General features: G+C 40.7%; 2 protein-coding genes and 1 long non-coding RNA gene across 34 annotated transcripts in view; 1 reads left to right on the plus strand and 2 right to left on the minus strand.

The window, feature by feature from the left end:
• Positions 1-22,817, plus strand: part of CCSAP (centriole, cilia and spindle associated protein) — a 38,368-nt gene extending 15,551 nt beyond the window's left edge. For 4 of the 30 annotated variants that reach the window (XM_081570316.1, XM_081570313.1, XM_081570318.1 and 1 more), the window contains one exon: positions 397-632. The gene's annotated coding sequence lies outside the window, so the exon portion shown is untranslated. Of the gene's footprint in view, positions 1-396; positions 633-2,904; positions 5,168-21,036; positions 21,636-22,658 lie in introns of those variants that run through there. The other 26 variants (XR_014076794.1, XR_014076792.1, XR_014076798.1 and 23 more) reach the window with 15 other exon arrangements.
• LOC145538365 (uncharacterized) lies at positions 829-13,385 on the minus strand. The gene is made up of 2 exons (XR_014076814.1): positions 11,601-13,385; positions 829-2,288 (listed from the first exon to the last, which is right to left on the minus strand). It is a non-coding gene; the product is annotated as an uncharacterized LOC145538365 (long non-coding RNA).
• RAB4A (RAB4A, member RAS oncogene family) overlaps positions 22,801-26,139 on the minus strand; it is a 42,967-nt gene continuing 39,628 nt past the window's right edge. For all 3 annotated transcript variants that reach the window (XR_014076812.1, XM_081570324.1, XM_081570326.1), the window contains one exon: positions 22,801-24,479. The gene's annotated coding sequence lies outside the window, so the exon portion shown is untranslated. The remainder of the gene's footprint in view (positions 24,480-26,139) is intronic.

Consider the following 26,139-nt stretch of genomic DNA (forward strand, 5'->3'; position numbering starts at 1 on the left):
TTTGGTTATTTATGAGGAGAATTCCCTAAATCTTTGATATTCTTTTTTTTTTTTTTGTATTTTATTTTTTTTCATCACTTGTCACAATTTGTTTTATTTTATTTGTTTAAATAAATTTATTTATTTTAGTTGGGGGTTAATTACTTTACAATATTGTAGTGGTTTTTGCCATATATTGACATGAATCAGTCCGGGGTTTACATGTGTTCCCCATCCTGAACCCCCCTCCCACCTCCCTCCCCATCCCATCCCTCTGGGTCATCCCATTGCCCCAGCCCTGAGCATTTGTCTCATTCTTATAAGGGTTTTGTTTTAAAGCATCTTAATCTTTTAAGATACTGACACCAAATGCCTTTAAATGGCTGACAGATGCTTAACTTCAGTATCTGTGCTCAGTTTAGGTGAAGCCTGTTTTCCTCCTGTTCTGAACAGCTTCTCGGATTCCATAGCTGGTAAGGTCACACCAGCTTGCCACAGAAGATTCCTTTTCCTTATGTGTAGTTTGCTTTGGGAAAGAACATCAAGTTAAAAGTGAGTTTCAACACTGCTACTGATTCCATGTATAGTGAAAGTATTGTAGAACTTTGGTAGTTCCTAAACAATTAAATGTTTTTTGTGTTTCAGTTCAAGCACCACTTCATGTGGACTCTGATATTTAAGAACTATCTGGGCTGGGTGAGGGTCATCTTTTCTCTTTAAATTGTCATCTAGGCACTTAGTTTAGTTCAAGTGCATTCCAGTAAATGAAATGTTTAGAAGTAGTACTGAAGTTTCTTTTGAGTCAAAGACTGCCACTTTTTATTGAGATTTTTTAAGGACACTTAATGGGGTACCAGTCACTTGCTGCAGTCTGGCCTTTTGGCACTCACCCACGGTGGACTTTTGCCTCTTCTAGAAGAGTTTAGCAATGATACTTAGAATTTAAAATCTGAAATTTCACTTAGTAAATTGAGATTGTCTTGCTTACTGGGGATGGAGGATGGATTTTAAGATACCTATTAGAGATATGGATCACCCCTACTTTTCTCCTCCATGGAACTTACCAATAACAAAGCCTTGATAATGTACATTGTTCAGACTTTTTGTTGAAATACATTCCTTGTAGGCTCCTAGCTGGTAGGTTTTGTGTAGAAGCTAATGTGAAGGGATGCTGCTGTGTGTATGGGCATAGATGCGAGCATTTCAATGAAGTGTCTCCTTCTCTCCAGTACATTTGCTTTTGGGGTAGAAACTGGTTTTCAGAAACATTTTTTTCCATCTAGCAGAGACAGGAGCCTACAGTAAGGATGAATGCTAAATTCCTGATAAGAGAAAAAAGTACTTTGCCAGCTTACCATGCCAGCTTACCACCTTTCTGTTGTGCGTAGCTTTTGAGCGCTGAGGCTGTGCAGGACATAAACTTTATCAGCGGAAATGTTAGTACTTGCTCATCAAAGTGTTCAAATGTATTACTAGCAAAGAGGAAGAGGGGCCAAGCATATGTTAGAAGTGAAAACAACTGTCTTGTTGACTGCGTCAGTGAAAAATAGCTTAGTGGGCAGTTTTACATTTCACTGGACTAGATAAAAAATGGTGCTAATATTTATACAGTCTGATTCTGTAGTTGGTTTGGGATCAAACTGCCAATACCTTACCCATGGGTCCTTACCATAGTCTTGTGATCAGTTAAATAGTATTTCAAAAGTGATCCTGAAAGTGTGACCATGTATAATATTTGAAATGGGATTTGCACAATAGGCTGAATAGGGAGCTGTCCACTATAAGTGTTTGCTTAGTACCAAATTCTGTGAGAGGAGCCATGTTCAGGGTTGAGGCCCAGGTTTCCTCCCAGCCTGCTGGTGTGAGAGGGGAAAGCTGCTCCTTTATTATTTATTTCCATTTTGAAAGTCAGGACACCTGAATGAAGACACTAGAGGCCTCTTTTTGGATTTCTTTATAATTAACAGAACTGTTTTTAAGAACTGTCTCCCTGTATTGTTATTGTATATTTATTTTGAGCACTGCATTCACTTTAACATTCTGAAGGAACTAAGGCTGAGCACTTACAATCACAGAGCTCAGGCGACGGGAATTTGGGGCTGTGTTTTCTAAGAACTATGTATTGCTTTTAGCTTGTATTTAATATTGCAGTTATGTTTTGTGGGCAGTAGTTCTGTTTAGTACATAAATGGTTGAAGAGAAATCGATGATTATATTGACTCCTAAATGTATTTTTCATTAGATAAATATTTAGTAAGGTATATTACATCTAGGAAAAGATACTTTCTATGCATACACTTTGAATCAAACTCCACATTTCCCCCAGTCTTTCCCTCATACCTTATTGCTTTGAAAATTAAAAAAGGGATAGGGCATGGGCAAAAGTAACTTAAAGAGATTTGCTGTTTAGTTGCATTCAACTCTTTGTGAACCCATGCACTGTAGCCCACCAGGCTCCTCTGTCCATATGATTTCCCAAGCAAGAATACTGGAGTGGGTTTCCATTTCCTTCTCTAGGGACCTTCTTGACCCAGGAATCAAACCCAAGTCTCCTACACTGGCAGGCAGATTCTTTACTGCTGAGCCACCAAAGAAGCCCTAACTCAAAGAGAAGTATAGAGTAAAAAGTCAAAAGTTCCTTTCAATACCACCCCCTCACCAATATTCTACGTCCCTTCTTAGAGGAAACTAGACCTTTTTTCCAGGCACTTGGAGGTACATATACACTTTTTTTTTTTTTTTTGCACAAATATGGAATAATGCTATACATATTCTGTAACTCCCCAGCTTTCCCTCACCTGCTCTCCTTGTTCACACTGTCTCCCTGATCCTAATTAGCCAGACAAGCACCTTGGAGAGTGGGCCGCCTGGGAGACCCCTCCTCAGGTCTCAGACTGACCACAAAATTCTGTACATGTGACACAGGTCCAAAGAGCACTGCAAAAGCTTTGAAGGCTGAACTGGCATTGGAACCAGCACCCCAGGACTTGGGGCCTGAGCCTAAACAGATTGATTACTTGATAAAACAAAAATGCCAGCATTCTCCATGGGACTTGGTTGTGTTTCATCATGTCATATTTAAAATACCTATGAGGCATGCCAAATTACTCAGCATATGAAACCATGAAAATGACTGTCACGGAAAAAGGCAGTCAGTAGCTGCCATCATAGACTTGAATGAAGTTATTATTGAAAAGTTCAAATGAACAATCACACTCTTGAGATAAGTATTAAAATAGAAATTATCAGAGAAATAGATAATAGGAAAGCCAAGTGACAATATTAGAACTGAAAAATACTCCAACTGAAATTTAAAAAATCTTGCTGTATAGACACAATAGCAGGTTGAAGATGACAAAATAAAGATAATAGATCAATACAAATCAACCAATCTGAACAACAGAAAAGGGCTGAAGAGAAGTTTCCAGGTTGTGTTATAGGAATCATAGAAAGATAAGAGAACGAGTGTAGTGCTTTAAAATCATCTGCAGAAATGATGGCTAAAATCCTTCCAGGTGAGCTGAGTGAAGCTGAAACAGAATAAACCCAAGAAATGCAAGCCCAGATACATCATAAACTGTTGAAAACTAACAGACATCTTGAAAGCAGCCAGAGAAAAGTGAGAGATGACCTACAGGGGAACAATTCATATGCCTGTGCATTTTTTCATCAGAAACTATGGAGGCCAGAAGTAAGTGGCACATTTCTTAAAGTACTGAAAGAAAAGAACTGTCAACTTAGAATTCTATATCCAGTGAAATATCCTTCAGGAATGAGGGTGAAATGAAGATATTCTCAGATGCAGGAAAACTAAGAGAATTGATAGCCAGAAGACCTGCTTTAAAGAAACAACCAAAGGATGTATTCAGACAGGAGAGAAGTGATACCAAAGGAAGCTGGGAGCATGGAAAATGAGAACAGCAGTTCTAGAATTTGGTCATTTGTTCTCAGTCTCAAAACAGCTCCAGAGCCAGAAAAGTGAGAGGAGTGCCTTGTCATTCATAAGAAGCCCCTTTGTCAACACACATTTTGAAGTGACTTTTGGCCAACCCTAAGAATGCTGGCTGGTTGCCAGGGAAACCGACTGGGAGGAAAGGGTTGGGACTTTGAGTCCTACCCCCGACCTCTGACCTCCAGGGAGGAGAGAGGGGCTGGAGATTGAGTTAGTCACCAATGGCCAATGACTTAATCAATCACACCTATGTGATGAAGCCTCTGTAAAACCCAGAAGTCCAGGATTCGTGGAGTTTTCTGGTCGGTGAACAGGTGGAGATGTGAGAATGGTGCCCACAGAGCATGGAAACTGCACCCTTTCCCCATACCGTGCCCCCTACATGTCTTCCATCTGGGTGTTCTTGAGTTATATCAGTAAAAGCAGATAAAGCAGTAATCAAGTAAGTAAATTGTTTTTCTGACTTCTGTGAGCTGCTCTAGCAAATTAGTTGAACCCAAGGAGGGGGTCCTGGGAACTTCCAGTTTACCGGTGGTTGCTCAGAAGCACAGATGACAAGCTGGACCTGTGATTGGCATCTGAAGGTGGGATAGGGGCAGGCTCATGGGGCTGAGCCCTTAACTCGTGGGACCTGCCACTCTCTCCAAGTATGTTGTCAGAACTGAGCTGAACTGAAGGACACTCAGCTGAGGTTGCAAAACTGCTTGATATGTGGGAAGCCTCTTCTCACCTGGGCTCTGAGTTGGTCAGAGGTGGTAGAGTGCTATAGTGGAGGAGACACAGCAGTGGGCTTTCACTCAGACCCTAACAACAGAGCTTCCAAAGAGATGAGCATCTGTCCCAACAGTGAGAGTGTGAGCATGTGAATGTTCCTAAAATCTGGCAGACTTTTGTGGGAAGCGTGGCAGACAGCATCTCTACAAAATGACAGAATGCAAGATGAACTGGAGTTCTCTGCACACATGGGGAAAGCAGCACTATGATAGGAAACAAAGTAGCTCTGGTGGGCGGATTTTACTGATCTTCCTCTCTCCTCTTAGCACAATCTCATAAGCTGGTTTTCCAGTAAAAGGAGAAAAAAAAATAGTTAAAAAAAAAAACACATGCCAATCATCTTATAAAGTTCTAAGGCTTTTATAGGCTGGACTTGGGGCCTTTGATGTATCTAATACTCCATACATCACAGGAGCCATTTAAATCACTGTCTTTAATATGGATTATACAACAAAATAAAAATTATTACTCTATTAAAAAAAAATCTACAAATCAAATTGTCCTGAGGCAAAATATTATGAAGGAACACATCTGACCCCTGAAAGGAGAACTAGACAAATTTACAATTACAGTTAAAGACTTCAATACTCCTATCAGTAATAGAACTAGTAAAGAAAAAATTAGTGAAGACATTAGAAGGGCTAGACAATACCATTAACCAACTCACTCTGACATTTATAGAACACTCTACCCAAAAAAAGAAGAACAAAAAATTTTCACTTGCATGTGGAACATTCATCAAGACAAGTCCATATCCTGGTTATTAAAATAATCTTACATTAAAAATCATACAACTCATGTTTCTGATTATAATGGAATTAAACTAGAAATCAGTAAAGAAGAGAAAATCTCAAATCAGTTGGAAATTAAATAACCTGCTCATAAATAATCCACCAAAAAGATGGTCTCAAGAGAAATCAGAAGATATTTTAAATGGGAGCAAAATGAAATTACATTTAAAAAATTTTGGGCACAGTTAAAGCAGTGCTTAGAAGGAACTGACTAGCATTGAGAGCTTATGTTGAGAAAGAAGGTCTCAGCAATAATCTAAGCTTCCATCTTAGACTAGAAAAGAACAAGCAAAGCAAGACCACATCTTTAAGAATGAAGGAAAAAGAAAAGAGCAGCAACCAATGAAATTGAGAACAAAAACAAATGAAGCCAAAAGCTGTTTCTTTGAAAAGATCAATAAAATTGATAAGCCTCTAGCAAGCTTGACAAAAAAGAACAAGCCGTACATTAGCAATATCAGGAATAAAATGTGGTTATCTGAATTTGAATTTCACTATTAGCCAGAGTTAGCTTATTTTTCATGTTGATCAATCATCTAGTTTTTTGATGAATGGCCTATTTACGTGCTTTGCCAAGCTTAAAATTATTTGGGAAAAACTGGAAAAGCACACTGCCTTTTTATTTTTCAGTGGGTTTCTATCTGCTTAACTAGCTAGGATCTCTGTATATCTGATACCAATCTTCTGGTAAACACATTACAAATACATTGTCATAGCCCAATGCTAACTTTATGCTTTCCTTTGTTGTATTGTTGTTGTTCAGTCGCTAAGTGGTATCCTACTCTTTTTGACCTCATGGACTGCAGCACACCAGGCCTCCCTGTTCTTTACTATCTCCCTGAGTTTGCTCAAACTCATGTCTATTGAGTCAGTGATACCATCCAACCATCTCTGGAGCAACCAAGACTGTTGCTCCTCTCTCCTCTTGCCCTCAATCTTTCCCAGCATCAGGGTCTTTTCCAATGAGTTGGCTCTTTGCATCAGGTAGCCAGAGTATTAGAGCTATAGCATCAGTTCTTCCAATGAATATTCAGGGTTGATTTCCTTTATGATTGACTGGTTTGATCTCTTTGCTGTCCAAGGGACTCTCAAGAATCTTCCAGCACAATTCAAAAGCATCAATTCTTTGGGGCTTGGCCTTCTTTATGGTCCAACTCTCATATAAGTACATGACTACTGGAAAAACCATAGCTTTGACTATTTAGACATTTGTCAGCAAAGTGATGTCTCTACTTTTTATTTTATTTTTTTAAAAATAAATTTATTTATTTTAGTTGGGTGCTAATTACTTTACAATATTGTAGTGGTTTTTGCCATACATTGACATGAATCAGCCATGGGTTTACATGTGTTCCCCATCCTGAACCCCCCTCCCACCTCCCTCCCCATCCCATCCCTCTGGGTCATCCCATTGCCCCAGCCCTGAGCATTTGTCTCATGCATCGAACATGGAATGGTGTTCTGTTTCACATATGATAATATACATATTTCAATGCTATTCTCCCAGAATGTCCCACCCTCACCTTCTCCCTCAGAGTCCATAAGACTCTTCTATGCATCTGTGTCTCTTATTCTGTCTCGCATATAGGGTTATCATTACCATCTTTCAAATTCCATATATATGCATTAGTATACTGTATTGGTGTTTTTCTTTCTGGCTTACTTCACTCCATATAATGGGCTCCAGTTTCATCCATCTCAATAGAACTGATTCGGATGTATTCTTTTTAATGGCTGAGTAATATTCCATTGTGTATATGTACCACAGCTTCCTTATCCATTCGTCTGCTGATGGACATCTAGGTTGCTTTCATGTCCTGGCTATTGTAAACAGTGCTGCAGTGAACATTGGGGTACACATGTCTCTTTCAATTCTGGTTTCCTCAGTGTGTATGCCCAGCAGTGGGATTGCTGGGTCGTATTCTACTTTTTAATACACTGACTGCTTAGCTTTGTCATAGCTACTCTTCCAAGGAGCAAGCATCTTTTAATGTCATGGCTTCAGTCACATTGATTTTGGAGCCCAAGAAAATAAAGTCTGTCACTGTTTCCATTTTTTCCCCATCTTTTTGCCATGAAATGATACCATGATCTTAGTTTTTTGAATGTTGAGTTTTAAGCCGTTTTTTTTTCACTCTCCTCTTTCACCTTCCTAAGAAGCTCTTTAGTTCCTCTTCGCTTTCTGCCATTAGGGTGGTATCATCTGCATATCTGAGGTTGTTGATATTTCTTCTGGCAATCTTGATTCCAGCTTGTGATTCATCCAGCCCAGCATCTCACATGATGCAATCTGCGTGTAAGTTAAATAAGCAGGGTGACAATATACAGCCTCGACATACTCCTTTCCCAATTTTGAACCAGTCCGTTGCTCCATGTCTGGTTCTGTTACTTCTTGACCTGCATATAGGTTTCTCAGGAGGCAGGTAAGGTGGTCTAGTATTCCCATCTCTTTAAGAATTTTCCAGTTTCTTGTGATCCATGCAGTCAAAGGCTTTAGCGTAGTCAATGAGACAGAAGTAGATGTTTTTCTGGAATCCCCTTGCCTTTTCTATGATCCAACAGATGTTGGCAATTTGATCTTTGGCTCCTCTGCCTTTTCTCAATCCAGCTTGTACATCTGGAAGTTCTCGGTTCACATACATACTGTTGAAGCCTAGCTTGAAGGATTTCGAGCATTACCTTGCTAGTATGTGAAATGAGTACAATTGTGTGGTAGTTTGAACATTCTTTGGCACTGTCCTTCTTTCCAATTGGAATGAAAACTGATCTTTTCCAGTCCTGTGGCCACTGCTGTGTTTTCCAGATTTGCTGGCATATTGAGTGCAGCACATTAGCAGCAGTATCTTTTAGGATTTGAAATAGATCAGCTGGAATTCCATCACCTCCAGTAGCTTTGCTCATAGTGATGTTTTCTAAGGCCCACTTGACTTCAGACTCCAGGACGTCTGGCTCTAGGTAAGTGACCACACCATTGTGGTTATCCAGGTCATTAAGATTTTTTAAATACAGTTCTTCTGTGTATTCCTGCCACCTCTTCTTAATCTCCTCTGCTTCTGTTTGTTGTATAGGAAATACTAATTTGTGATGTCAAACCTCAAACACTTTCTTTACAGATGAGATACTTAGTGTTACCTACAGAAAGATTCACTCTTTGGTCATAATAAAAATTCTGTATGTTCTTCCAGTGCCTTAAAAAAAAAAACTCACCTTTTGCTTTTAGACCTTTAATCCAACTAGAATTAATTTTTGGTGAATATGAATTTGAGATAAGCCTTTTTTTTTTTTTTTTAGAAAAAATTGAATTAAATGGGTAGAAAAAGGACTTAACACCATCCAGTGAAGAGCCCTTACTGATTTAAAATGTCACATTGTACTTTTTCATAAACTGCAACAGATACAAGGGAAAGGTTCTAGATGCTGCTCCTCTATGGATCTACACCTGAGCTCAAAGGTTTTAATTTTGCAGTGCATTTTAGTATTTGGTATGGAAAGTCTCCCAACCCTACCTTGCTCTTTACTTTCCTTGGTTATTTTCTTTCCTATATGAACTTTTGAATGAGCTTGTCAATTTTTATTTTAACATTCCATTTGGCAATTTTATTAAACTGCATTGAATTTACTAATTTTGAGGCAATTGACATCTTTATAGTAGTAGTAAGTCTTTGTATCCCCAAATAGAATATGTTTCCATTTAAGTTGGGTCTTCATGTATTTATTTAATAAAGTTTTCATTGAAAAAGTCTTTCATATTTCTTGCTGGATTTCTTTTCCCTCTTCTACCCGATTTTGTAAATTGTTCTTGCCTCTGCATAAGAAGAGGCTGAACTAGGGGGGATGATGTTACTTTTCTAATGAATGTGAATGAAGATAGAAACTGATGATGCTGTCATTAATCCTATATTTTGGAATTACCTCATGAGAACCAGAGAATTGGAAACAACCCAGTTGTTTATCAGTGAGGAGCTGGTTAAAGAAAACATGGCATATCCACACAATGGAACATTCTGCAGCTCTCACTCTAAGATACAATGTATATAGAAAAAGACAATGTGTATAACATGTTGCTTTTTGTTTAAGAAAGGGAAGAGTAATAACATCTGTATCCACCTCAAGAAACTCGGGAGGGATACACACACTAGCCAGTGGTTACTATTAAGTGTAGGGAAAGGGAGGGAGCCAGGGGGAGGCAAGGAGACCCCAGGGTGACTTTCCACACTGCTTTGACTTTGGACACAGAAGAATGTATTAGCATTTTAAAAAACTCCTAGAGAAAACAGGAAAAAGCAAAAACTAAATACCCACTCTTTGAAAATATGTATCCCCCTGAAAACTAAGCTTGTGATGGTTAAGCCCGGCTGACAGCAGAGCCAGCTGGGGGCCTGTAGGGTCATGGACCACAGCCTCCTCTCCTGGGCCTGAACTGGTTGGGAGCATACCTTGAACATTTGTTGTTGTTGTTTAGTCTCTAAGTTGTGTCTGACTCTTTTGCAACATCACTGGACTGTAGCCCGCCAGGTTCCTCTGCCCATGGGATTTCCCAGGCAAGAATACTGGAGTGGATTGCCATTTCCTTCTCCAGGGGATCTTCCTGATCCAAGGACCAAACTCGAGTCTCCCGCACTGGCAGGCAGAGTCTTTACCATATTAAAAACATGGAGATTGTTGGGTAGTGAGGTATAAGTCCTGAATTTACACCAAATAGACTAACCTTTCCTAGGAATAAAATTTTAACTTCATTACACTAACAATAGAAGCTTATCAAGTTTTTCAGAAGAACCAGGGCTTGCTTAGGTGAGCCAGGCTGCTGGTTTTCCAAGCGTTCCCTTCTGGACACACAAACTCTGCTCCACTTTCCTCTACAACAGGACTGACTTCCCAGGAATAACTGTGGTGTCCACTTCATGACAATGGCACTCCTAGACTGTGACTGCTGTTTATAGATTAAATAATACCTTCTTCACTACCGCAAAAGGTTAAAATTTAATAAAGACAAAATATAAACCTTAATTGAAAAAAAAAACTGTGGTTTTTTTTTTTTTTTTTGGTTAACAGCATGAATTTAAGTTTGGGTCTCCTGCACTGTTGGGCTTCCCTGGTAGCTCTGCTGATGAAGAACCTGCCTGCAATGCAGGTTCAATTCCTGTGTCAGGAAGATCCCCTGGAGAAGGGATAGGCTACCCAGTTCAGCATTCCTGGGCTTCCCTGGTGGCTCAGAAGGTAAAGAATCTGCCTGCAATGCAGGAGACCCTGGTTTGATTCCTGGGTCAGGAAGATCCCCTGGAGAAGGGATAGGCTACCCACTTCAGTATTCTTGGGCTTCCCTGGTGGCTCAGAAGGTAAAGAATCTGTCTGCAATGCAGGAGATATGGGTTTGATCCCTAGGTTGGAAGATCCCCCGAAGGAGAACATGGCAACCTACCCCAGCATTCTTGCCTGGAGAATCCCTATGGACAGAGGAGTCTGGTGGGCTGCAGTCCATGGGATCACAAAGAGTTGGACACAACTGAGCAACTAAGCACAGCACAGCACCCCCACACTATTAGTGGGAGGGTAAATTGGCACAAGCTCTCTAGAGGGCAGTTTGGCTTTATGGCCCTTAAAGGTGAGCACATCTTTGGCTGGCAATCCCACTCCCAGGCTTCCCCCACATCCACACGTGGGCAGATGTCCTGGCCCAGGGAGCTGACGACAGTGCAGTGTCCCAAGCAGAAGGGGGTACATTCACATGCTACCCTCCTCCGCCCATCAGGAGCTAACTACAGGGGGTGCAATGAAGAAAGGCAAGTGCGGGGTGTCTTCAGCATCAGGAAGGTCCAGAAGATGCCCTCTGCTCACGTCTACAGAGGGGCAGGAAGCCTGGTGGCCTGTGGGGCGGGGACACTATGCCTGTTGCCTAGGATCTTGCTGTGAATGTGGCTTCAATTTAAAGCCAAAATATTGGCCATGTTGACTGTGAGAGGTAGATCGAACTAGTTAAGAGTGACTACTTGTGACAACTAGGCATCCCTGGTGGCTCAGATGGTACAGAATCCACCTGCAATGCAGCGGACCCAGGTTCAATCCCTGGGTCAGGCAGATCCCCCAGAAAGAGAATAGCAACCCACTCCACTATTCTTGCCTGGAGAACTCCATGGACAGAGGAGTCTGGTGGGATACAGTCCATGGGGTTGCCAAGAGTCAGACACAATTGAGCAACTAAGCACACAAGCACTTGTGACAACTATCATCGCTGTTAATCCATCCTTTACTGGTTTTATGAACTAGGTGTTGACTGGGGCCTGAGATCATTGAGGATTTCACAAGAATGGGGGCAGAGGGAGATTATTCTGTCTCTATGCTGCCTTCTGCCCCTTGAGAGGAACCCTGGGGATTGGGACCAAATACCTGCTTCCTGCCAAGAGCCCCCTTCAACAGCCCATCTTGCTGGGGCCCCATGCCGGACAATGCACCTGGTCCCTCATGGATGGTTCCTGCCCAACACTGCTGGCTGTGCCCTCAACGATGTTTTCTATGAACTAGACTTGTACCCACACCCAGTTAAGCACTCTGCTGGTGTGAGGTCATCCCACGAGAATAGCTCTGACAATGAGTGAGACACCATCCACTGGGACATCCCTGAGGACAAACAGTAGACTTGGCCTAAAGTTGAGGCCAATACATGGATCCCAAAACGTAACTGAACTGGGTAAAAGTCTGAAGTCACTTGCCAGTGTTTAAAGCCAACATTACTCTTAGAAATTAAAAAAGGAAGGCCAGAGTAGAATAATCAGATAGTTACAAATCAAGTAAAAATAAGTGCATGAAGACATTTTTCTTCTATTCTTGCTCAAGGACCAAGTTAAATAAGCAGAGAAGAGAAGCAGCACAGATGAGGGCCAGCCGGTGTCAGGACTTTATTGGCAGATGGCACAAGAGTGTTGCCACAGTAACCACACACATTACATGTAGTGGGGAGGGGTGTGAGGCAGAGACCACCCTCCCAGGCCAGGAGGGCCATGGCCAGAGCACAGGCCCCCAGGCAGGGTCTCACCTTTACAGAGTAACATTTGACCCACAGCAACTTTGATACAGCTTTCACCACAAAACACAAGAATATTGTGACAAGCATTCTGAAAACCAGTTGGCATGCATTTTCAGTCATGCATTTTCAATTGATAATATTTTCAATGTGTTGAAGGCAAGGACAATAAGACAAGTTATCAAACCTGCAAATTTCTCTTTTTTAAAGCCTGGCTTCACAGTGATGAAATCAACTTGTTTCCCACCTTGAACGGTTTAGCACTAAAGGTATTTTAAACATGGAAAATACTCTTACCAGTTAGGGTGGGGAGGGGTTCAGGATGGGGGGCGACATATGTATACCTGACATATCATGCTGATGTATGGCAAAAACCCATCACAATATTGTAGTTATCCTCCATTAAAACAAATAAATTAATTATAAAAAAAGAATGCTTTACAGTTCTTGAAGTTCCAATAAACATGTGTGTTTGAAATTGCCATCGGTTTTGAAGGAAAAAAAAAAAGACTCCGGTCAACAGAAACCCAGTGCTCTGTCTGATGGTGCCTCACGGTGGCAGCACAGGGCTGCCCCGGACCTGCCGTCCACTTCCTGGGGGTGGCGGCCCCTGCCTCCGCATCTCAGGCACTTGGGCTGTGAAGTGGGCCTACTTCTGTTTGTGCCACTGCAAAGGGCTGTTTTGAAGGTTAAATCAGATGTTACATGTGAGAATACTTTTAAATTGTAAAAAATGCTATGCCCCTTCAAGTCTCAGTTACAGACATTTCAAATGACAATATTAAAAATGAGTGTTACCAATAATGAGAAAACAGAGAGAGAAATTAAGGAAACAATACCATTCACCATTGCAACAAAAAGAATAAAATACTTAGGAATATATCTACCTAAAGAAACAAAAGACTTATATATAGAAAACTATAAATCACTGATGAAAAAAATCAAAGAGGACACAAACAGATGGAGAAATATACCGTGTTCATGGATTGGAAGAATTAATATAGTGAAAATGAGTATACTACCCAAAGCAATCTATAGATTCAATGCAATCCCTGTCAAGCTACCAATGGTATTTTTCACAGAACTAGAACAAATCATTTCACAATTTGTATGGAAACATAAGAAACCTCGAATAGCCAAAGCAATCTTGAGAAAGAAGAATGGAACTGGAGGAGTCAACCTGCCTGACTTCAGGCTCTACTACAAAGCCACAGTCATCAAGACAGTATGGTACTGGCACAAAGATAGAAATATAGATCAATGGAACAAAATAGAAAGCCCAGAGATAAATCCACGCACCTATGGACACCTTATCTTCGACAAAGGAGGCAAGAATATACAATGGAGAAAAGACAATCTCTTTAACAAGTGGTGCTGGGAAAACTGGTCAACCACTTGTAAAAGAATGAAACTAGAACACTTCCTAACACCACACACAAAAATAAACTCAAAATGGATTAAAGATCTAAACATAAGACCAGAAACTATAAAACTCCTAGAGGAAAACATTGGCAAAACACTCTCCGACATAAATCACAGCAGGATCCTCCATGACCCACCTCCCAGAATATTGGAAATAAAAGCAAAAATAAACAAATGGGACCTAATTAAACTTAAAAGCTTTTGCACAACAAAGGAAACTCCAAGCAAGGTGAAAAGACAGCCTTCAGAATGGGAGAAAATAATAGCAAATGAAGCAACAGACAAACAATTAATCTCAAAAATATACAAGCAACTCCTGCAGCTGAATTCCAGAAAAATAAACGACCCAATCAAAAAATGGGCCAAAGAACTAAACAGACATTTCTCCAAAGAAGACATACAGATGGCTAACAAACACATGAAAAGATGCTCAACATCACTCATTATTAGAGAAATGCAAATCAAAACCACAATGAGGTACCATTTCACACCAGTCAGAATGGCTGCTATCCAAAAGTCTACAAGCAATAAATGCTGGAGAGGGTGTGGAGAAAAGGGAACCCTCTTACACTGTTGGTGGGAATGCAAACTAGTACAGCCACTATGGAGAACAGTGTGGAGATTCCTTAAAAAACGGAATAGAACTGCCATATGACCCAGCAATCCCACTGCTGGGCATACACACTGAGGAAACCAGAATTGAAAGAGATGCATGTACCCCAGTGTTTATCGCAGCACTGTTTACAATAGTCAGGACATGGAAGCATTCGTCCATCAGCAGACGAATGGATAAGGAAGCTGTGGTACATATACACAATGGAATATTACTCAGCCATTGGAAAAAAATACATTTGAATCGGTTCTATTGAGATGGATGAAACTGGAGCCCATTATATGGAGTGAAGTAAGCCAGAAAGAAAAACACCAATACAGTATACTAATGCATATATATGGAATTTGAAAGATGGTAACGATAACCCTATATGCGAGACAGAATAAGAGACACAGATGCATAGAACAGTCTTATGGACTCTGAGGGAGAAGGTGAGGGTGGGACGTTCTGGGACAATAGCATTGAAACATATATATTATCATATGTGAAACAGAACACCATTCCATGTTCGATGCATGAGACAAATGCTCAAGGCTGGGGCAATGGGATGACCCAGAGGGATGGGATGGGGAGGGAGGTGGGAGGGGGGTTCAGGATGGGGAACACATGTAAACCCATGGCTGATTCATGTCAATGTATGGCAAAAACCACTACAATATTGTAAAGTAATTAACCCCCAACTAAAATAAATAAATTTATTTTAAAAAAAGTGTTAAACTAAAAATTCTCCCATAATTTCTCAATAAACTGTGTTTTTTGTTTTTGTTTTTTTTTTAAGGAAGAAAAGAAAAGTGGGCACAAAATCCTATACCTTGATCAGAGACAGTGAACAACCAAAACAGCACTTGGGTACTGAATTTCTCCAAGTGTAAAAGTAGAGTTCTCACAGCTTAGATAGGACTAACATTTGAAAAATCAGCTAAAAACAGGTATAAACAACCTAAATAGAAAAACAAATTCAAAAGCTTCAGGTGAAATCATTTCATCTTAAAATTAGGGTAGGGAAACTATTACTTGCCATTCCTCTACTATTGCTTTGAAAAGGCAACAGTTAGTTTTTATAGCTCTGGTTTCTGCTTCAACACAAGGACTTGTCAACTGTAACACAGTATGTGTTAACAGAATTAAGAGATTTCACAGATTTCACCCCAAGCATTTATGACCCATCCTGCAAGTCTTGGATAGCTGAGCAGGTCTAGGCCTGAAAGCAAACATTTATCGACAATCACATCCTCAGTTGCTCCTCACAGCCTCATGTACCAGTCAGTATGGACAGATAACACAGCATCCTGGACAACTGCTTGGCCACAGGCTGTACTGTCATGTAACAAGAGGCCAAATAAGAGTGTACAGATAGCGTTTCCAAGAAATACTGATCCAAACAACAAAACCTGCAACTTAAACAGTAAGGCTCTTGACCTAGAATGTAAAACAACTGGATAACTATGCACTGAAGCCAACAGTCACAAATGAAGAGGCTGCTCTTGGAGTTATGATTTTAGACAGTTTTGTTAAAAATGTGTCTTGGAGAAGAGTGTTTTGGACTGAAACTTGGATGTCCAAATGCCTACCGAGGTTTGGGAAGTTCTCAGTCATCATTTAAACAAGCTTCCTGCCCTCCCTCCCCCGCTTCTCCTTCTGGGGCTCCATTGATGTGCAGACTGTTTCTTAATGGTGTCTCAGAAGTCCTGTAAGCTTTTCATTTCTCTTCATTCTTCCACCCAGCCCCTTCTCTGTTTGGATAATTTCAAATGCTCTATCTTGAAGCTCACTGATTCTTTCTTCTGCTTGATCTAGTCTGTTGTTGAAGCTCTGTATTAAATTCTTCAATTTGGTCATTGTACTCTTCAGCTTCAAAATTTGTTTGGTTCTTCTTTATGTTTTCTATTAAACTTCTCATTTTGTTCTTGCTTTCATGATTTTGTTAATTGTTTTATCTGTGTTATCCTGTAGCTCTCTGAGCATTTTTAGAACAATTTTGAATTCTTTGTTGGGCAACTCACGTATCTCCATTTCTTTAGGGAGAGTTGCTGGAAGTTTGCCATGTTCCTTTGGTGGTCTCATGATTCCCTGATTCTCTGTGATCCCTGAAGTCTTGCATAGGCGCATATGCAGTTATCTCATCCAAACTTTATGAGCTGACTTTGGTATAAAACCTTCACCTTAGGTGGGGATGTGCTGGAACATGTTGTGACCCAGGCCCAGTGGAACAAGGTGTCAAGTGCAGACATGTGTCTGGGTGGGAGGGATATTGTGTCATTGACTCAGGTCACTGAGGGTCACAACATAAACTGTGGTTCCTGACAAGCACTGTGGGGGGTCTGCAGTGTCTGCAAGGGCTGGTGGGTTTCTCAGTGGCACCTCCAGGTTCAACATCTAGGGATCAGGGCAGGAAGCAATGATGACCTAGAGCTTGAGGCACGCACACCTCTGGCTGAGGAGGCTAGCTGCAGGCACCTGTGTAGTGGCAGGGGCTGGTTGTAGACACACACATAGTGGTGGGGAACAGAGCCGGTAGCAAGGGTCTGGGCCAAGTGTGGGCCCATCAGGCAGGTGGTGTGCTTTTCCAGGGCTGCAATATCTTCCCACAGGCATGCACACAACAGTGAAAGTTGGCAGTGAGGATCAGCCTGGGTGTGGGCAGGTACACAGCTGGAAGGGGCTGGCCACAAGTGTGCACCTGGCAGTGGGGGATCAACCTCAGGGGCCTAGTCTGGTATCTTGCACCTATGTAGCTTCAGAGGTCTGGGTAGGTTGCTAGTCCAGATCCTGGGCTCTGGTGGGGCCAGGGGAGGGTGGGGAGCAGGTAGTGGATGGTTGGGGATTGGAATACCCATGGGTTGGTAACTACTGAAAGCTGCAGAGGACTGTGGACCAGGGCACTAGGAATCATGGTTGTTAACAGCTGCATGGCTGACACTTGTTCTATGCCTCAGCTTTGCTGGTCTCTGAGTGGGATAAACTCAACAGGCCCTTTGTGTGATGCCCAAAAAGGCTGGGGAAGCTGGTCATGCCCACCCCCTTTCCTGGGGTGGGGAACTCTTCCTAGTCTGGGAGGTTTCTCTTGGTGTTGAGCAGAGCCTGCCTTAGGGGATGAGAGACTGCAGACAAAATGAAGCTCTTTTTCCTTCCATTTCTGTGTGATTATTCTCAGGTTTTTGTCCCACCGAGTTGCTGAATTTTCTTAAGTAGACTCCTGAGCTCTCTCAGAGCTGTTTATCTTTGCAGATAGCTAATTGTTGATCTTTGGGTGGGTAGGTGGGGGGATGGAGGCTGGGGCCTCCTACTTCACCATCTCAGTGATGTCAATTGAAAATGAGCTTTAGGAGTTATGAGGCTCCCTCCCAGAAAGGAAGGGACTGAGCGGGATCATATGACCACTTTTTAGGAGACTTTGTAAAACAGGCACCTTGCAGTGGATAGGCTTGATGTCCACGTACTTTAGAAGGACTTGGGAACAAAACCACCTCCGATCATCTGTTCTTTTCACAAGCATTTCAGTCCCTTCTATGCCAGGCCCTGGGCACACAGAAGGCAGCCCTTTTCAAAGGACATCTCAGCCCAGCAGAGAAGACAAAGACAATACATGGATCAATGTGACCAATAGGTCAGGACCGAGAAATACTGAGGCAGCGTGTGTCTGTGTGTGTCAAGGGCCGGGGGTGGAGACCATTCCCAGCTGCACCTATCAGGACAAGGGGGCTTCAGCCTGAAAGACCTGGTCAAACAGTGGGGGTGCATTATAGATGAGGATAACAAAACACAGTCCATACAAAGGCACACAGGTGATGAGAAATCAAGGGGCATTCAGACAAACATGAGTGTCCTATAAAAGCACCATTTTCCCCAGGAAACAGGCACAGCATGAGGGCATATGACCAATGTTTATGACCACAGAAACCAATATGATGACTTTTCTGATGTTGTAGACTTACCCAGAAATAATCATATCACAAAATTTCCTAATCAGTGTAAAACGATTTGAGGGCTCCCCACCCAAAATACAGAAATCTGGCCCATACAGAGTAAGTACAAATCTTACTCTCATACAGAGTTAGCTGGCCCATAAATATTTAATGAATCCAATTATTTCTATGGTATTTTAGAATGTGACATTTTCAGAAATTTAGCATTTTTTTCTTAAAGTTTTTCTTAAAATGCTAGTTTTCCTTTAAAATGAAATTTACACATGACATCAAGAAATTAGAGAAGGGAGCTGTCAGAGCACAGGCATATCTACTTTTCATCCAGTTCCCACAGGTGAAGGACAACATCCATCCTTTAGAATGAAGGAGCAAGCTGACATTACTGCAGACTCAACCATGTCATACTTGGTTAGCATTAAGTTCCATAGATGTGTACATTAAGTTCAGTACCTTCCCTCATGTGGACACACTGAGAAGAATTAATTAAGAGGGCCGTGCATTATTACAGTGGCAGGGGTGATACTGAGAATGTCTTAACCAGCATGACAAAGGCTCCCGCTTCTGAGGCTGCACTGGTTGTGGGTGGCAGGTTGGCTGCCCCGTGTCTCTCCTGAAGGTACACTGTCCTCTGGGCTCAGAGACAGAACTTCCAGTATAATTAGCCACATGCTGGGGAGTCACCTTTAGTAATACTGGATAAAGGATGTGTATCTTGCTTCTTCAATACATCCAGAAAAACAACTTTATATAATTCCAAGAAAAAAAACCATAACCATTCTTGGCTTTTAATAGTATCTCTTCTGAAGTTCCCAATGGTATGTCAACAATAAAAAATTTTAAAAATATATTCTTGTTGAGATGTATGCTGAACTATTTTTGGGTGAAATGACAGAGGTTTTGAATGTTTCCAAATACTACAGTGTAAAAAAAGTGGGGCAAAGGTAGATAAAGCAAGACTGGCATAATGAATAGACAATTGTGGAAAATAGCTGATGTAGTGGCTCTATATGCTATTTTCTCCATACTTGTGTATGTTCAAAAACCCTCAAAATTAAAAAAAAAGGCGGGAGGGGGGAACAACATAAATTCTATTTTAAAATAAAAAAAGACTCCCTGATCACATTATTTTCTAGCAGTTAGTTTCTAACTTTAGAGGGTGATGGCTGACAACTTATTTCTTCTTCCTGAAACTGGCAAGTTGAGTGCTCTCAAATAAATCCCTCTAAAAATTTCTAAAAACATCACTCATTATCAGAGAAATGCAAATCAAAACCACAATCAGGTACCATTTCACACCCGTCAGAATGGCTGCTATCCAAAAGTCTACAAGCAATAAATGCTGGAGCGGGTGTGGAGAAAAGGGAACCCTCTTACACTGTTGGTGGGAATGCAGACTAGTCGAGCCACTATGGAGAACAGTGTGGAGATTCCTCAAAAAACTGGAAATAAAACTGCCCCACTGCTGGACATACACACTGCTGCTGCTGCTGCTAAGTCGCTTCAGTCGTGTCCGACTCTGTGCGACCCCATAGACGGCAGCCCACCAGGCTCTGCCGTCCCTGGGATTCTCCAGGCAAGAATACTGGAGTGGGCTCCCATTTCCTTCTCTAGTGCATGAAAGGGAAAAGGGAAAGTGAAGTCGCTCAGCCATGTCTGACTCTTAGCGACCCCATGGACTGTAGCCTACCAGGCTCCTCTGTCCATGGGATTTTCCAGGCAAGAGTACTGGAGTGGGGTGCCATTGCCTTCTCCGATACACACTGAGGGAACCAGAATTGAAAGAGACACGTGTACCCCAATGTTCAACGCAGCACTGTTTATAATAGCCAGGACATGGAAGCAGCCTCGATGCCCATCAGCAGACGAATAGATAAGGAAGCTGTGGTACATATACACAATGGAATATTGCTCAGCCATTAAAAAGAATACATTTGAATCAGTTCTAATGAGGTGGACGAAACTGAAGCCTATTATACACAGTGAAGTAAGCCAGAAAGAAAAACACCAATACAGTATACTAACACATATATATGGAATTTAGTAAATCGGTAAAGATAACCCTGTATGCAAGACAGCAAGAGACACAGATATATAGAACAGTATTATGGACTCTATGGGAGAGGGCGAGGGCGGGATGATATGGGAGAATGGCAATGAAGCATGTAAATTATCATATGTGAAATGAATCACCAGCCCAGGTTCGATGCACGATACAGAGTGCTCAGGGCTGGTGCACCGGGATGACCCAAAGGGATGGGATGGGGAGGGAGGTGGGAGGGGGGTTCTGGAAGGGGAACACATGTACACCCATGGTGGATTCATGTCAATGTATGGCAAAACAAATACAATATTGTAAAGTTAAAAAACAGATAAATAAACTAATTTAAAAAAAATAAAATAAAATTAAGGTATGGTTGATTAACAAAAAAAACAAAAACTCCTTAAAGAAGTAAACATAATCAGGAAACAACCAAGCAACAACTGGGACAAACTTGGACTGTTTTCAATTGATTAGTAAAATCACTTTATAACTAGTACAAAAAATTATTTAAAATTTACAGGTGTTGGAGAAGACTCTTGAGAGTCCCTTGGACTGCAAGGAGATCCAACCAGTCCATTCTAAAGGAGATCGGTCCTGGGTGTTCATTGGAAGGACTGATGCTGAAGCTGAAACTCCAATACTTTGGCCACCTGATGCGAAGAGCTGACTCATTGGAAAAGACCCTGATGCTGGGAAAAATTGAGGGCAGGAGGAGAAGGGGACGACAGAGGATGAGATGGCTGGATAGCATCATCGACTCGATGGACATGGGTTTGGGTGGACTCCGGGAGTTGGTGATGCACAGGGAGGCCTGGCATGCTGTGGTTCATGGGGTCACAAAGAGTCGGACACGACTGAGCGACTGAACTGAACTGAGGTGTTTTAAAAACTAACTTTCCCCTCTGACAAAAAAGCAAAAAATAGGACAAATTCGACAGAAAATAAAGTACCACCTACTGTGTCACAGGGTGAAATGCAAATCATTTAGATGAATAATTTAAGCATTTTCTTCATTCTGAATGATATTGATCTGTTAGGAATCAATGTTCTTAAGATTTCAAGAACTCTTACATAAGTCACAATTATTATGTTTTCAATAAAACCATTACAGTATCCCAATTTGTAATGTTTTCATTTTCACTTAGATGCTGGACTGTGAAAAATAAATTAAAATCTCCAGTCTAAACGGAGTGTAGAATCTTTTTCTAGGAAGACTGAGAAAATGCTTTTATAAAAAATGTAAATTAAGGGCATCCTGCAAACTTAACAAATTATGGGAAATGTACACATTTAATAACATTCACTATTAGATATATTTGCTCTTTATCTCTGGTTCCTGACACAAAGCTAAAAGAGTATTTCCTGAGTTTAAGGGGTCCCTTCTGAGCACAGTTTAGGCCAATGAAATGACTTCAGGGTCATCCTCGAGAGGTTCAGGGTGCAGCTGGTCACAAGAAAGATCTAAGGAAGTTTTAGCTCCACCCACTGACCTCAGAGAAGGGGGTGCTAGAGATTAACATCTAGAAAAAATCTTAAACAAGAAGATTTGAGGAGCCTCTTGGTTGGCGAACAGGAAAACAGCCACGAGCCACGAGGGTGGGGCACCCCAAACTCCATGGAGACAGAGGCTCTTATGCTTGGGACCCTTCCAGGCCTGGCCCTATGTGCCTCCTCATCTGCTGTTCATATGTATCTTTTGTAATAAACCAGTAATCTCATGGGCTTCCCCGGGGGCTTAGTGGTAAAGAATCTGCCTGCAATGCAGGAGCCAAGGGTTTGAAATCTGGGTTGGGGAGATCCCCTGGAGGAGGGCATGGCAACCCACTCCAGTATCTTGTCTGAAGAATCCCATGGATAGAGGAGCCTGGTGGGCTACAGTCCATAGGGTCGCAAAGAGTCAGACACGACTGAAGCAACTTAGCACACACCATAATCTCATAAGGAAACTGCTTCAGTTCTGTGAGCTGCTCTAGAAATTAATCAAAACCAGGGAGTGGGTTATAGGAACCTTAGGTTTAGGGCCGGCTGGTGAAAAGCACAGGTGACACTCTGGGCCTATGACTGGCGCCTAAAATGTGTTGGTTTGGGTGGTGGTGGGTGTTGACTCAGGCTTTAACTTGTGCGACCTGATGCCATTTCCAGGTAGACAATGTCAGAACAGAACCTGTCTGGTGTCAGAAGAATCAGAGGATTGGCTGGTGGCAGAAAACACTCCAGGGACCAAATACCACGTCTTCTCTCCTCTTCATTTTTTCCTTAAGGCCTTTATTAAGAACCACCATGGTTTGGTTCTCCAGCAAATTTTATTGGTCAAGGGATGTGGAATTATATGCAATACCTGGGGTTTAAATTAACAGGCTCACTTATAAACCAACATTTATCTTATTTTTTAAAAATTTTGCTTTTGCATAAACTGCTGTGGTCAAATAGCCATGCTCCTACCCCATGCAAAAAGCTGTTCAAAAATGAGCAGCTTGCAAACCCACTGTTAACCAGACACTAAATGAAACCTTCCAGTGAGGTCCAAGAAGCAGATCAGTCTGAGAATTTGCTTCATATTCTGACTTCTCAAAATCAAATATTGAAGATACAAAGAAGCAAAATTAAAATATCTAAAACAGTTACATATTGATATTTTTATCCAAGCCACTTCCCAGAGTTTATAGTGTTGCTGTGCTCTATTGGTTAAAACAAAACAACAAAAGCAGTAGGCAGCTTCTAAGTTAAAGGTAATCAAGTTTACCAGTTTGAGCTAAAAGTCACAGTGGAAGAACACATGTAAGGTGAAGAATGCTATTTCAACCTTTCAGTTTTAAATAGTACTGTATTTTAGCTTTAAAGAAAATTTCTATTATATATTTTTGCATAAATATTTTAAAATATTAGAACAAGTCTTTGTAATACAATATACATTAACTCATGTGAATTAAAAACATGTCAACTTGATAACTGTTGTAAGGCATTTAAGTATTTAGCAAAAGTGTACAGAAATTTCTTAGAAGTATCCCTTTACTATTAACTTCAGTGGGTGTCCTTAAAATGAAAGCAAAACAATAAAAGACTAAATAAAAAGGAGGCAGTGATGCTGTAATACTGAATCCCAGAAAAAGCACAGTAGCAAAAATGTGTTTTCTAACAGGAAGACCAGATGGATCAGCAAACTGGGACTAGGTAAACAGCCCTGGTTCAGCTACTGCACTGACCAATGCTGAGAGTAGCATCCATTGCCTAGGAAGTTTGGTGAAAGGTACCAGCACCCTTAGTGCCTGAAACACGTCAGGTGCTCAGCTCTACTTCCTGAAGTGATCCAATGAGGATGCTTTAAAATCAGAGTGCTAGACAGTGTAAAGTTCATGAGAAAATTTCATTTACCATTTTATTTCAGTATGTGAGTAAATTCTGATCTAGTATTTCCAGTGTGGCTCATGTAACACCTTGTGGACTGTGGTAAATGGAATTAACTAAGTATTGCATCAGCCATCAATTCCAGAATCTCTGAATATCAGGTCACAAACATAACCAACTGTGCAATTATAATCAACATAATGATCAAAGCACACCTCACAATGAACAGATTTTAGTTCAGATGATTAAAAAAAAAAAGTATTAGACTGCATTTAGTGCAGTGCTCTATCATACCGTACATCAGATACCATGCTGTGGAGATGCACTGGACGAGCATATATACAGTACACAGCCAGGATCCAAACCAGGGCAAAAGGGTGAGTATGGAACAGAACACTTTTACATACATGTATACATTTAATGGTCTCGTCCATTGAACTGGATTTATTATACAGTTTGCTGTGCCACATCTACTAGCTTGCGTAACATCCCAAATTATTATTATTATTTTTTTCACAAAGGTCTACTTCCATATAAAGTAGAAAAAGATGGTGGTTAAAAAAAAACCTTCTTCTTCAAGCTTCAATAATTGTGTCCCAAATACCACTGTATGAATACCTAAAAAATATTAAGAAAGATTTAGAAATATGCATAATTATAAATGTCCAAACATAGCTTAAAGTCACAAAGGGAACCAGTGAATACTTCCAACTTTTATTTAAACTTACTTATGCCTATTAGATAATGTTGACTATACATAAAAAAGAGGAAGCTTTAGAAAGTTAAAATCTCAACTTGAAAATTTTATAAACGAGCCTTAGCGAGAGGCATGTTCGATTAGACTTCAACTAACCCAAGAAAGACTCATCACTGACATGAAGGCAGAAGAGTCTCTAACCCAATCATTCCCGTCAACTTTCCTTTCTTTCTGAGCAATAGCATAAGGATTTCCTACAAATTATTTCAAGCAGAATATATAATTTTTTTTTAATTGGGAAGGTTTACTCTAGCATTTTGTTTCATATTTTCCCCATTTGTTCTATGTCCTTTTTCTTTCTTTTTCTGTCTTCTTTCAGATTATTTAGATTAATTATGTGTTTATTCCATTTTAATTCTCATGTTGACTTAAATTTGCCAAAACTTTTTGTTGTGTTGTTTCAGTGGTTGCTTGGGTTTTTTTTCTTAAGATTTAATTTTTTTAGTGCAGTTTTAGGTACCCAGTAAAGCTGAGGAGGAAAAAATTATATACAGTTCCCAAGTATCCCCTACCCTCACACATATACAGCCTCCCCCATTATCAACATCCCTGCCAGCTGGTACATTTGTCACAGCTGATGAACCTACACTGACACATAATAATCACCCAAAACCCATAGTTAAACTACAGTTCACTCTTGTAGATTCTATGGGTTTGGACAAATATATGATGACATATATTCATCCCTCTCATCCCCAATCTTTTCACTGTTTCCATAGTTTTGCCTTTTTTAGAATGTCATATAGTTGCAGTCAGGCAGCATGTAGCCTGACTGGCTTCTTTTACTTAGTTATATGCATTGAAGGTTCTTCTTTCATTAAGTTATATGCATTGAAGTTATATGGTAAGTCTTTTCATAGCTTGATAGCTCATTCCTTTTCAGGGCAGAATGATATTCCATGGTCTGGATGGATCATAGTTAACCCATTCACCTTCCGAAGTACATCCTGTTTGCGTGCAAGTTTTGACAATTATGAAAATGCTGCTATAAACATCCATGTGCAGGTATCTGTGTGGACATAAGTTTTCAACTACTTTGTGTAAATACGAAGCAGTGAGACTGCTGGATTATATAGTATGTTTAGTTTTATAAGAAAATGTCAAACTGTCTTCCAAAGTAGCTGCACCATTTTGTACTCTTACCAGCAATGAACAAGAATTTCTATTGCTCTACATCCTCACCAGCATTTGCTGCTGTCACTGTCTTAGATTTTGGCCATTCTAATGGGCTTGTAGTGACAGCTCATTTATGAAGTATCTTTTCCTGTACATACTGCCATCTGGATACCTTCCTTGGCAAGGTATCTGGTTAAGGTCTTTGGCCCATTTTTAAATTGGGTTTGTTTTCTTTCTTATTGTTGAGTTTTAAGAATTCTTTGTATATTTACAGTAATAGCTATCAGGTATATCTTTTGTAAACATTTTCTTCTGGTGTGTAGCTTGTCTACTAATTCTGTTGAGTCTTTTGTAGAGTAGTTTTTCCTTTTCATGAAGTTCAGCTTACCAATTCTTTCTTTCATG

The sequence above is a fragment of the Giraffa tippelskirchi genome, chromosome 2, assembly GCF_054371585.1.
Source record: "Giraffa tippelskirchi isolate mGirTip1 chromosome 2, T2T-mGirTip1v1.2.pri, whole genome shotgun sequence".
Taxonomy (NCBI): domain Eukaryota; kingdom Metazoa; phylum Chordata; class Mammalia; order Artiodactyla; family Giraffidae; genus Giraffa; species Giraffa tippelskirchi.